Genomic DNA, 11,708 nt, shown 5'->3' with positions numbered 1-11,708 from the left:
GGCGGGGACGGGCCGCTGTGCGCAGGCGCGGCGGCAGCGGCCGGCCCGGCCCGGCCCGCGTGGTCTCTGCGGCGGTGGCGGCGGCGGCGAGGGCTGCGGTAGCTGCGGTGCGCAGGGGCCGCCTCGCTGGAGCCTTCCGCCCTGGCCTCGGGATTTGTGGAGGAGGCTGAGACGGCGCTGCCCTTGCCGAAAGAAGCGTGGCCTTCGAGTGGGATGAGCCAGGGTCTAGCGCCCAAGTGCGTGTCTCCTCCTTCTCAGGAAAGCCGTGGCTCAGGGCAGAGCTGGAGAGCGACACCCCGAGCTGCCCTGCGCAGCGACACATCCCGGGGAGCGCCCGGGTTAGGCTGTCCGCAGCACCAGGAAGGATGGCTTGGAGCGCTCGCGTGGGGAGACACAGGTGCTCTGTCCTAGGGTAAAAAAAAAAAAAAAATAAAGCGGTCCCAGGTCTCCTCAGTGAGAAAATCCACCAGCAGGTGCATGCCGTGAGGGTCACGGGCATCTTCTTCGCATGCCAGCCAAGGTCCGACACCAGCTCGAGCAGGGGCCGAACGGAAGAGCCAAAGTGCATCGGGACAGAGGAGGTGAAAAGGCTGTAGTTCCTTGTGACCGGCTGGATCTCATCGGCTTTTATTTGATCAAGTCCAGCAGGAACCCTGCCACTCAAAACAGCTGGCCTCCTGTCTTTAGCAAACGTTGCTGACATTGATCATTAAGTACATGAGTTGTTATTAGTGTTTGCTGAAGTAGCCTCTGTGATGCAAAATGGCAAAAAGAAAAATGAACAGGGATCTATTTCAAACGTGTCTTTGTAAACAGCACTAATTCAAGCAATGATCGAGAATACATTTAGCAACTTCTGAGTTGCGGCATTAGAGAAGAATTTACTGCATTTAAACCTCTGTAAATTACTTCTAAATCTTTGAAGATTGTGTAGTGGAAAATGGGTTTAGCAAGTTGAACACAATTCAGGTATTTAAGTAAAATTAAAATGCTTCTTCACGGAAGCAAGAGATTTTAAATTGGAATAGTATCTCTAAACTAATAAATCTACTAATAACTGACCAACACTATTTTTGTAAGAGTGAGAAGAGTTTGAGGACAGCATATTTCAAGTAGGAGGCAAAACAAAATGGCAAGTGTGTTTTGGGTGAAGAATATTATAGATGGATGCTGAAAGCCTTCACCAGTGTTTCTAATAAAATCACTGGCTATTAAAACTTTATGTATTTTAATCTATAATTTTCATCTTTGCTAATCTCCAATAATACTCCTCACTTGGAAAATGCCATTTTAATTTTCTCAGTTTACCAATCGTTTTTCACTACAGTGATGTTTGATTTGGGAACACTTCAAAATTTTTCCAATGGGTTTCCACTGGAGGTTTTTCTAAATTAAATAAACATAGTTGGCAGTGCCTGTTTTTACGAAGTGTGTGCTTTGTAACTGCTGAATTTGTCTCTTCTCAAGAGACAACTAGATTTGCCTTTGGGTTGTATTGGAGAAGACAAGGTACTTGTTAAAGATTTAAATACACAACAAAACCTGCTTGCAGGGAAGTCTGCTCCAAAGGAGCCAGCCAGCAATAATGCTCTCTGAAATAGGGGGTTGAAATTCAGCTGGCTCCACGTAGCATAGCATCACCAAGGTCTGAGTTCCTAAGTAGATGTGGCCTGGTTAGATCTGAGAGTTGATGATGACTGTCACATCACACTTCCAGGTTTCTGTAACTTAGACTAAACTCCTTGACATGTCACTTTGTAAGACAAGGATCCCAACTTCTACTGATCCATAAGACCTAAGTGAATTCTACTGCGTTATGTTTAAGGATCCACACGAGACCATTGTAAACTTGTGAGCTGGTCTGTAAGCTGAGGGGCTTTGTACACTATTTGCATATACATCCTGCAAGCAGGTAGGCAGCTGCAGATTCTGCCCCATGCTAACACGGCAGAACTGTTTAGCAACACTGTTGTGGTTTAACCCGAGCCAGCAGCCAAGCCCCAGGCAGCCACTCGCTCACTCCCCCAACAGTAGGATTGGGGACAAAATCAGGAGGGTAAAAGGTAAAGAATTTGTGGGTTGAGATTAAGACAGTGTAACAGGGAAAGCAGAAGCTGCACACACAAGCAAATCAAATCAAGGAATTAATTCATTGCTTCCCATGGGCAGGCAGGTGTGGAGCCATCTCCAGGAGAGCAGGGCCCCATCATGCATAATGGTTACTTGGGAAGACAAACACCATCACTCCAAATATCCTCCCCTTCCTCCTTCTTCTCCCACTTTATATACTGACCATGATGTCATGTGGTGTGGGAATGTCCCTTTGGTCAATTGGGGTCACCTGTCCAGGCTGTGTCTCCTCCCAGCCTCCCATGCACCCCCAACTTCCTCACCAGTGTGGCAAAATGAAAAGCAAAAAAAGCTTTGGCTCTGTGTAAGCCCTGCTGAGAAATAACAAGAACATCTCTATGTTATCAACTCTGTTCAGCACAGATCCAAAACAAAGCCCCATGCCAGCCGCTGTGAAGAAAATTAACTCTACACCAGCCAAAAACAGCACAAACATTTATTCTTAAATGAACATTAAGCATTTCCAACCTGACTTCTCTCATTTTCTTGCAGTGTTGTTTTGGCTTCAGAGCCAAATGTTCAACATTAGTTCAGTTAAATTCTGTGATGCAGAGCATCAGAAAGAAACAAATAGGGCAAGGTTCTTTTTTTTTTTTTTTCCTGAAAATTATGTCTTTGTAATTCAATAATTTCAAAAGGAATCATAAAGAGTGGAAGCAAAAAACTACTTCATCCAAAATACATTATGTGGTTGTGGCAAAACAACTTGTATCTCTAACCATGAGAAAACCCATCCTTTAAATACAACGTCTGTATTTTTATGGGATTCTGCTTGATCCAATACCTCTTCTTAGAAAAGAACTTTCAGAGAAAAAACTTATTTATGTATGTCTGTGGGTGTATGTATGTAGTTTTGAAAGGAAATGGGCTATGTATCTTATCTATGATGAAACAGATGTCATTTTTGTTGATGCTGCAGCAATTCGAATTACTGCATTTACTGAGAAAATTCCCTGTCATGTTTCAGGCTGTGCCTATAAGAACTCAGCGCTTTCCCACTTGTTTTAGTGAGTTACAAACGAGTGTGGCCAACACTTACTTAGGATCACATGATTCTTCAGATCTATTGACACTAGAAGTACTTTACTGATACAGAAACCTCGAGACTATCCATCAGTGAATTACACCCAGTGAAAATGAAGTTATGCTAGCAGAGCTCTGCTTGCTAGCAAGATAGTCCCACAAGTTACACAGTCCTACAAATAGAATAACTAATCCTGGTAAAAGTCAGTGTGACTGCAGATATACGTGGTGTTTTATTAGCATCTTCAAGGGATCATGCATTATGCTGACGTGGTCACGTCAGAAGAAATCTGGTTTAGGTTTAGCCACAGAGGACACTGATAAAAGTTCTTACTTATTTTTAATTGACAAACATAGGTTAGGAAGACCTCTCCAAAAAAGACAAAAAATAAGGTGGTAAGAACATTTACTCTTGTTTAAGATATTAGAAGTCATAGCTTCTGAAGGATTTGGGTAGAATGCTTATGAGGACATGCTGCTGAGGCTGGGATTCTTTCCATGACCAGGGAAGAGGAAAGGAGGGGGGCTGGATTTGAATACTTAAGTACCTCTCTGTACTCCTATTGCTTCAAAAAGAAAAACAATGTGCTTCTTCACTTTGTTAGCTGTTAGGTTATCCATGTTTGTATCTTCCTGAATTGAGTTGTGAGTACGTTGTGTACAAAATCTATGCAAAAATAAGTATGCATTTATCAAAAATACATGAGGGCACACAGGCATTTTTTCTCCTGTGCATTTCACCCCCAGTAACATTACCATCCAGCAGCAGACCTTTATACAACCCAGGCCCCTGTATCTAAACAAATCCACAAGGACCTTTCTGGAATTCATGACAGGACTTAGGTTCAACACAGACATTAGCTACTACTACATTCTTTTGTCTACGACACTAGCACTAATATCAGCATTAATCCAGCGTTGCCTAATCTTAAAAGGCCTCACTCTAGTGGAAGAAACTCCTTTTTCTTGCTTCAGAAGCATGGAATATTTAACGTTTCAGAGAACCATTGAGCTAAGGACATGAATGCAGTTGAGAAGAATTACACTGAAAAGTAATGTGAAAAGGAAATGCAAGAAAGTGCATGCAGCAGACTGAGAAAGGGACCAGATTGCAGAGGAATATGTACTGGAGAGTAGGCAGAGAGAGAAAAAATAAAACATGTAAATTGGGATTGTGAAATAAGGAATAGCAAAGCAGCTGCTATCAAAGAGAAATTGTACTGTGACCAAAATCACTTTAATACAATTATGCATGGATGAAAATATTTAGTCTTTTCTAGCATTTATTCTCCTGTGTGAGCAATTGCTGGAGCACTAAGAATGGCACATATTTAATGAAAATAGGTAAAGGGATAAGATTTAGTCTGTAAAATTCATGGACCTTATGATGATGATGATGAAAATTAGCACCTAAGAACTGGTTTTTCAGTGTTCAAAACCAGATATAGCATAATTTCCAAAAGGACTTGATATGACACACAGTCTAGTAAACAGACTTTAAGTACTCTAATCCTATTTCTGGAAAAGAAGGGCCACATAAAAAGCAAATAGTATGATGCTTTTGAATTCTACTTGATGGAGAAGCCAGGTCCCTGTGGTCAGTGCTGTGTTCCTGCTAGATTACAGCTTCCAAAAGGAAGTCCTAGCTCAAGTAAGAGTTACAAATGCAGGCAAATGTAGGTCATGGCTATGATTCATATTTGTACTGGAAACTACAAAGATGCAAAGTAGATGTCTTGATGAGCAGATCTAAGGCCCAGTGCTGCAAAGGTTTGGATTTCAAAGGTTTGGATATAGTGTATCCCTGAGATGACTGTGAAAGAGTCACTTTCTGGTATCTGCAGACTTGTGTTGCTTCCTGTACACTGGATAAGGCAGTCAGGTCTCTATTCTGAGTGGGTTCCATTCACTGAACCAGAAGAAAGCCCATCAAAAATTATCAGATTTCACCTTGTAGCCATGTGGTCACTTAGACATGATGCAAAGGTAGCGGCAGAAACCTGCAGCAAGGATGTCTTGGGAAAAGTCAGACCATCTCAATCAGCAACATGCAAAGCTGATGAGAAGTTTCACCCTCAACACAGAATTATACACTACTGAAATAAGTTATGCTCTATTATTGTGTACAGTCTACACCAGAAAACAAAAATGGACTTACTTGCAACATTTAGTTTTTTAGCAAACAATATGTCATAAGCAGTCATTGGGGTTTTTTCCTGGACTATTTTACTTCATAAGAGTGTAGAAAATACTTTTTTTTATTGTTATGTTCTGTCATACTTGTTTAACTTGTCAAAACATTGTTTTCTTGAAAAATGAAGCAAAAGTCATTTTTTTCACAGATAATAACTCTAAAGTATAATACTATATCTATTAGATGCAAGCCCATCAAAGTCCATATACTTCTCCTCCGTCATATTCCCCACTCTAACAGCAATATTGCGAGATAGTCCTAACCAGGTCAATCAACCAACACGCCCCTTTCTCAGAAAAAACCGGCTACAGCTCATTAATTAAAATTACATTTAAACAACTGACGTACTGCCATCTAGTGCTTCCTGAAGGCACGGCGAGACAGAGAGATGGACTCGTTTCAGTAGTCGTGGATATCCAGGATTGGCCTATTGCAAACCAGCTGTTAAAATCATCAATTTCCTGTAGTCATGCTCATTGTGAGCTTACCTAAGAACAGTAATTGGGAGCAGTTTGCATTGTGAAAAGTGACATAGTATGCTGAAGGCATCAATCTGAATATTTACTGTTTCATATGCATATAAACAAGAAAAGAGGAACAGTATTTGCAAAGTCTATATTGCTTGAGGGAACTTTCAGTGAAAATGAAAAATGCTGTAGACTGGGAAAAAGCAAGTGGGATATACCCCACACATTGTACAGATTCTTTTGTTGTACAAAGAGGCAATAAATTCAAAGACATTAAAATATTAACATGTTATATTCAGGGAGGCATAGCAATAACAATCACATAGGTCTAGTTACTGCACATAATTTTGCAGAGAGGTTGTTCATAGAAAGTGAAAAGCGTATCATGCTGCTGTTCCAGAAATTGAGTAAATCTTCATTTAGAATAACCCTTTCTGTGTGTGTAAGGAAGACTAGAAGTACTGCAAACTTGTTGTTTAATAAAATAGCTCAGGATCAGTACTTGTAACTAGAAAATCTATTAAAATTGGACTCACAGTAAACAGAAAAAAATGAAGGGAAAATTTAAATCAAAGGTAAAAGTATGAAAAGGTTTATTCCAATAATTCTGGTACAAGCAGGTGCTCATAGAATGAGTAGTTTATTATTGTGTTCCTGGAGTAGAATTTTTACTGGTATCAAGGACAGTCCTTTGCCAATATTTCTATGCAAAAGAATATTGGGATCCGGACTAATATACTGAGGTAAAAAAAAAATAGGTAACTTCAGAACTTAAAATTTTCAAGAGAGTATTTGTTGGAATATTAATATTTAACCATACAGCCCAAAAAGTTAGTTTACACGAACTAGTTCTTGACAAGTTCATTTTAAGATTTTCAGACAAACTAATCAGAAAACTGAGAAAAAAACAGGTTGTCACGAGCGGGGTCGGGGAAGCCACCTAATTTTTCCCTGAAATTTCATCGTCTGTCTTTACTTCAATTTTATCAGTAGTTTTCCTGAAGTAATTATCTTAAATATTCCCCTTTTTTAATGAAAATCATCATAGAAAATATATACTCTCAACTCAAATACTTTCAGGAAAACCTCTGTGTGTCCCTTTATATAGTTCAAATAAATGCTTGTCATATTGTGACAGCCTTATAACAGAATGTAAACAGAACTGTGATTTTGAAAAATCAGAAGAAAGTGAAAAAAATTACTCTGCAGAGGGAGTACTCTTCACTCTCCAAATTAGGTATTTTCTTAAGTGTTAAACCATTTAAAACTCAAACTCATCTTTAGCACAAAGTAAGATACATTGTGATACTTAATTCTGAACTTTTATACCTCTAATGTGTATTTCTAAAAATAGATATGAAATTGAAAAGTTGTATCCTTTCTTTAACCTCCATTTATTTGCTTTTTACTATATCTGGGAAATCAGTAAAATTTTAAAAAGTAGACAAGAGTGTCCATTCTGTTTTTCACACTTTTTCTCTTTGCTATTATTTTGCTCTTTGTCTCATCTGCATAAAGCAGTCAAAAATCTCTCTCTACAGCTGTATTATCTACCTGTTTTCATCAGTCCTATCTCTAGACTTCATTATGGACATGTAAGACGTTTTGCCAAATGATTTGTAGTAATAGATTAGCTGAAGTAACCCATGGCCACAGTTAAGCCTCCAGCATTCAAACTTGTACATTAATTGGTGAAAGGCTGAAAGAGTTTTTATCAATACCAGTGATGCATTCTTCTCTTTTCAATAGCTTGTGTTTAACGGCCACAGAATTCTTAATGGGCATTTTACTTATGAAGCAAAAGCTGCATAGCAAGTGGCAGTTTTTGATTACATGATTACCATGTATAAATAGCCCTTTGCTGCTCAACACAAAAGTTTACGCTTGCATGATGTGAAAATCTGAAACCATACATGGCGTGAAATGTTTCTTTGTATTAAACATATTCAGCAGTGAACTGATTTTTTTAACCTCCACGGGATTTAAAAAACTTACAGAAGCTTGAAATAAAATGAGTACTTCTGAAGTGACTGTAATGTTAGGCTGGAACACAGACTGCACTTACTGCAGTATGGCTTTCAGGACTATTACAACCAATTTGTGCAAATTTCCACTGTTATTTTTACCTTTTCACTTCCCATTTGTATTTTTAGTAATGCTGGGATCTGTCACAATCCCATATTCTCAGAGCAGAGACTGTATTCTTTACATAGAGCTAAATACAGTTTAAGCACTAATTGTAGTATGAAACAGAAACAGTAATAATAATTATATCTTATAGTTGAATGTGAAAAAGTTTGTGAGCCAAATCCTGTTTCCATTCATGCCAATTTTTAAATGAAACTGAGGGGAAGAAAAGTAGATATTACGCCTCTTTGTGAGGATACAATTGTGACAGATAGTCCCCAAATATTGTAATTATTACTGGTATGGCAAAGGTAATGCCTAAGTAGAGCATTTGCTCCTGTGTATCTAATGTCTAAGCAGAGCTTTCCCTAAGGGCAGCATAGCATTGTTGGGCCACACCACATCTTTTTATCTTACCCTTATCGGATACCTTCTGATTACTGAATGACTTGCAGTGGAAATAATTTAAGAATAGACTTTTTTAGACTATCCAGCATTAGAGCATCCTTCAGGAGCCAGACTTTCAAGTTTCTGTACACTGAAGTGACAGTGTCTGCAAAATTTGATGGAAGATGGAACAGGAATTGAGAAGAAGAGAATCTTACTTTATTAAAACCTATCTACAGCACTAAAAGCTCTCACTATAAAAAAATACTGTGAATCTAGTAATTAAAATGATGTATCAAAACCAAAACAAAGGTTGGGTGATCTAGTAGAACAAGAGTGGACTACTACTGTAAGGATTACATACATGTTTTAGGTAAACCAGTTGAAACTGGCAGTCACATACTTCTAAATATGTTAACTGATGTTGTATGCAGTAAGTATTTACACACTTAAAATATTTAAACTTGTAATTTTTTCCCTAACTGCGCTCTTCAGTAATCCATTGAGAACTCTTCATTTTCCATTCAGTAGAAACAAGGTTTACAATTATATATAAAATTATACCTATTCAAATGAGTGCTAATAAATGTAAACTTACTGTGACCTTAAGATTCTAAAATTCTAGTTCGCAGAATTTGTTCTTTTGATTTTATCTTAAACACTTGTGTAATGGCATGTCTCTCACACACTGCATATATGTATTCAAGACATTGGATAGAGGTGTTTTGTAAGTATACCGCACTTTGTAGTAATGGATTATACAGTAGACCAAATTTCTAAATCTCCTAATAAACAGAGATTATTAGAAAATTATCTTTGAACAAGCACAGAGAAATAGCAACTACTTAGCAGCAATTGTGTTCACTTTTTAAATAGCACTGTGCTGATATAATGTATTACATATCTGAAGAAAAAGGCTAAAAGCAAGATTACAGCTAGCCTATAGTATTTTATAGACAGGCAGCAGAAGGAGGAGTACTTCCACAACCTTTATTATTATGCTGATGAAAAAAGGTAGTTACTTAAACTTATGTATCTGAGTGATGAATCAAATTCCTGACTTAGCTTTCTTGGTTTGTAACACTGTGAACAACTATTCTAAATTGCTTCATTTTTTTTTCTTTAAATGTCCTTCTCCTCTACTGTTTCCCCTCAAATATCATCATTGCCAAATTCAGAATCCAAACTCCCCTGATTAAAGGACAAAAAGGTGCCTGCATTCATGTAAGGAAGCCAACAAAATGTGAGGAAATGAGACATAAATGTGCTGTTGGTCATAAATGAAAACAATAGTAGCTAAGCAACATGAGGTGATATGTGAATTTTTGTGAAAGACTTCTTTTTATTTGTGGGGTTTTTTTGTTAATTCTTTTAAAAAATTAATGCTATTTTAATTATTTTTTTTAATAGATGGGCATGAAATATTTTTAATCAATATAAATGTATTTATAGTAAAAAAAATATCCTAGCCATCGTCATTAGCTGGCACGTTATTAGCTGCTTGGCTGTGGGACTAGGTACAACATACTACACACTAGCACTTCTGGTTTTTCCAGAACAGACACAGCTGCTCCTTGCAAAACAAACAGAAGGTAAAGACTTCATGCTTTTTAGGCTGAGGAAAAGCTCAGGCAAAGGCCCTGTGCAGGTAAGTTGTATAGTCATACAAAGGAACGGGAAGTTCTGGCAGTCACACAGCATCTTCATAAAAATTTCACAATCAAGTCACAGACTGATCTATTGAACCACCCTGAATAACTCTGATGATTATTAGATCTGTGTAGGTGTCAAGCACACCTGCTAAGGTACCTACTTGGCAAGGCAGAACACCTTACAAAAGTAATGCTAATTACTTGAACACCAACCAGCAAATTGTGGCCTCACTTCACTGTCACTGAAGACTTTTGTCCTCTGCTTGCTGATCAGTGGGATTTGTGTTCTTGTCAGAAATGAAAAAAAAAAGAGGAAGCACAATAAGGAGGAGGAAAAAGGAACATTTAGGTGGAGAAACTGGAATAGAGTATGCTCTTATCACAGGAGTTGGACTTTATCTTAGTCAAACCAGCAAGTTTAAGGCTTCTTTTTAATTTAAGACAGTTGTCTAGTTCATTAAATGTGCTTATCTGTATAAAACAAGAACAAATGAATGCAAGTGATGAATGTAAATGTTCTGGATGGGAGGTTTCAGTTGAGTATTTTTTCTAGAAAAAGATAGCCAAGAAAAGTCACAGAAACTAAGATAAAAAACTTGGAACTTCTTTGAAGCAGCTCATACCTCAAGAGCAGTTTTCACCCCTTGGCACTTCGACATGTTTTCAAGAGCGGTAGAGTCACTGCAGCTGTTCAGGGTGACAGTCCTGGCTTCTCCTAAATAATACACATAGAACAATTACAACCTGGAGAGGATACAATCTTGCTTGTCTTTCAGACGCCAGTTACAGCTTTGATCCTCTTCAGAGTCCTCACTAGCATTAGCTGAAGGTTAAGGGATGTTCATACAGAACAAACAGAAGGTTAAGAAACATTAGCAGATGAACAGAGCACACAACAGGTAATAAATATGATGCTTTGGAAATTCATACTTTGCACATGCTTGAGCACTGTGTCATTCTGATCCTTCCCCCTTCAGAAAGGTTATAGCTGAAAATATCAGAGACTAACAAAGATTGCCCAAGAATAACTAAGCACAACTAAGTGGTTGAGGAGTATCCAGAATACACACGGCTGTCAATGTCAGTAAGATAGAGAGATCCATAAAGTGAGTAGTCTGGACACTGTGAGTGGCCACACTCTGTCTCAGTGTGATCACAGAGGGTTAAAAAATTAAATTAGCAATGACACATTTAAAAGAAAACGTGTTTCTTCACAAAATATACAACTGAGCCAGAAATATCTTAGAAAACTTACAAAGTGCCTAATGCATGCTAGAACTTTTCGTGATTTGAAGGGGCAACCCGGTCCACTGGAAACAGTAACTAGCTGCATAGACTCCATCCTTTCTTCAAGAAGTCCCTGCAAGACCAATTGGGGATGGGAAAATACTCTGCACTACAAGCTGACAGCAACACTACGCTGCCTTTACCCCCACACTTTGGCCAACCATCTGCTGCTGGGGTACTTTCGCCTCCCAGCGCTGCCTCCCGAGACACGGCCCCGCAAGGACGCCAGCCCGGAGCCTGCTGTAAGTGGTCTTCGTTTTGAATTCAGTCGCGGGCTGCCGAGAGAGCAGCACTGAGCATGGCCCCGGGACAGCGCGGCACCCGAGGGCGGGCGGCGGGCACGGAGCTGCGCCCGGGCGGCGGGCCGGGGGCGGGGGCTGAGGCGGAGGCGGAGGCTGAGGCCCCTCCGCCGGCAGGGCCGCGCCCCGGGGCGGTGCTGGC

At 39.3% G+C, this 11,708-nt stretch overlaps 1 long non-coding RNA gene across 1 annotated transcript; it reads right to left on the bottom strand.

Annotated features, from left to right (window-relative positions):
- Nucleotides 1–2,565: 2,565 nt before the first annotated feature.
- On the bottom strand, nucleotides 2,566–11,610 carry LOC121658280. The gene is made up of 3 exons (XR_006013919.1): nucleotides 11,236–11,610; nucleotides 10,604–10,695; nucleotides 2,566–5,835 (listed from the first exon to the last, which is right to left on the bottom strand). It is a non-coding gene; the product is annotated as an uncharacterized LOC121658280 (long non-coding RNA).
- Nucleotides 11,611–11,708: the final 98 nt, after the last annotated feature.

Source organism: Corvus kubaryi, unplaced genomic scaffold (genome assembly GCF_017639235.1).
Source record: "Corvus kubaryi isolate FWS band 111438036 unplaced genomic scaffold, C.kubaryi_AGA036_p1.0 split3-131, whole genome shotgun sequence".
NCBI classification, from domain to species: domain Eukaryota; kingdom Metazoa; phylum Chordata; class Aves; order Passeriformes; family Corvidae; genus Corvus; species Corvus kubaryi.
The sequence above is the reverse complement of the archived record's forward strand: the minus strand, read 5'-3'. Positions and strand labels throughout refer to the sequence as shown.